At 41.0% G+C, this 2,070-nt stretch overlaps 1 pseudogene; it reads left to right on the top strand.

Moving 5' to 3' along the window:
* The first annotated feature begins 581 nt into the window (after positions 1-581).
* LOC122467006 lies at positions 582-1,444 on the top strand (annotated as a pseudogene).
* Positions 1,445-2,070: the final 626 nt, after the last annotated feature.

The following is a 2,070-nucleotide window of genomic DNA, read 5'->3' as shown; positions in this document are numbered from 1 at the left end:
GATTGAGTGCTGATGTTATTTCACCATGGGACATGGTTTCTCAGCAAGGAGGTATGTGATAGATATGTGTGTGTGTGTGTGTGTGTGTGTGTGTGTGTGTGTGTGTATCTGCCCTTAACTTGTCAAAATGCTTTCACATATATTAATAAAATTAGAGTATTAAAGTGAGTAAGAATGTCAGACAAAAGCAAGTCTAATTTCTTCATTTTCCAAATAAGGACAATGGAGGGTAGTAGGTAAAGTGATTTGCTCATGGACATTTAGCTAGTCGGTGGCAGAATCCAGATTCTTCAGTTTCTGTCCACTTATCATTTCTGTCTTGGGAGACCCCTCTGGTAAATACGGCAGCATTTGTTTGTCTAGTTTTACAATGAGTGAATTAAGGAAGGATATCATTATGTTTGAGTGATTTAATTCAGGTCAAAGAGTTAATTTAAACCATAACCCCAAACACTGCTAAGACCCTTTATCATCTCAGCAATTCCATTCCTAGGCATATAAGGCAAACAACAGAACAGAACAAAACAAAACAAAACAAACATCCACATGAAAACTTGTACATAGCTTTCCCATCTTGCAAGATGGAAGGCGAAAAAGCTGAGAAGCCAGATACTAAGAAGAAACCTGAAGCCAAGAAGGCTGATGCTGGTGGCAAGGTTAAGAAGGGTAACCTTAAAGCTAAAACATCAAATAAGTGGGGGAAGCCCCACTGCAGCCAAAACCCTGTCCTAGTCAGAGGAATTGGCAGATATTCCTGATCAGCTATGTACTGGAGAAAGGCTACGTAAAAGAGGAAGTATTCAACAGCTAAATCCAGGATTGAAAAGAAAAAGAAGGAGAAAGTTCTTGCTACTGTCACAAAACCAGTTGGTGGTGACAAGAATGGTGGTACCTGAGTGGTTAAATTTCACAAAATGCCTAGGTATTATTCTACTGAAGATGTGCCATAGAAGCTGTTGAGCCATGGCAAAAAACCTTTCAGTCAGCCTGTGAGGAAACTGCGAGCTAGCATCACTGCTGGACCGTTTTGGTCATCCTCACTGAGCGCCACAGAGGCAAGAGGGTGGTTTTCCTGAAGCAACTGAGCAGTGGCTTGCTACTTGTGACTGGACCTCTGTCCCTTACTCGAGTTCCTCTGCGTAGAACACACCAGAAATTTGTCATCACCTCCACCAAAATTGATATCAGCAGTGTGAAAATCCCCAAACACCTCACTGATGCTTACTTTAAGAAGAAGCAGCTGCATAAACCCAGACACCAGGAAGGTGAGATCTTCAGCATGGAGAAAGAGAAATACGAGATTACAGAGCAGCGCAAGGTTGATCAGAAAGCTGTGGACTCGCAAATTCTGCCCAAAATCAAAGCTGTTCCTCAGCTTCAGGGCTACCTCTGCTCTATGTCTGCTCTCATGAATGGCGTTTACCTTCACAAATTGGTGTTCTAAATTTCTTAAAAAGAACCCAATTAAATAATGGATCTATCAAAAAAAATTTGTACATAAATGCTGACACCATTCACAATAGACAAAAAGTGAAAACAACCCAAACGTCCACCAACTGATGGGTGGATACACAAATTATGGTATTTCCATGCAATGGAATATTATTCAGCAATAAGAAGTAATGAAATAGTGATATATTCTACAACATGGGTTAGTTCTGAAAACATTAAGTATAAGAAACCAGATGTTAAAGGTCACATATTGCATGATTCCATTTATATGGAATATCTAAAATAGGCAAATCCATAGAGTCAGAAATTGGATTAGTGGTTGCCTGGGGCTGGGGGTAGTGGGAGAACAGGGTGACTAATAAAGGACATGTGGTTTACCTTTGCAGTGATGAAAGTGTTCTAAAATTGATTGTGGTAGTGACTGCACAACTATGTGAGTATACTGTTGGAAAATGTCATCAAAAAGACATGACTGCTGATTAACCCATGAGCCAGACCTGGGCACTTGGAGGCACCTTACCCACTCCCCTCTCCTTGGAATGTGGGTTCTGCTTGCTTTTCCCATTCCCAGACGCTGCTTCAAAGACAAATCCTTGGGATGGTGATGTCATGTTGGAA

This window comes from Prionailurus bengalensis, chromosome A3, assembly GCF_016509475.1.
Source record: "Prionailurus bengalensis isolate Pbe53 chromosome A3, Fcat_Pben_1.1_paternal_pri, whole genome shotgun sequence".
Classification (NCBI taxonomy): Eukaryota; Metazoa; Chordata; class Mammalia; order Carnivora; family Felidae; genus Prionailurus; species Prionailurus bengalensis.
The sequence above is the reverse complement of the archived record's forward strand: the minus strand, read 5'-3'. Positions and strand labels throughout refer to the sequence as shown.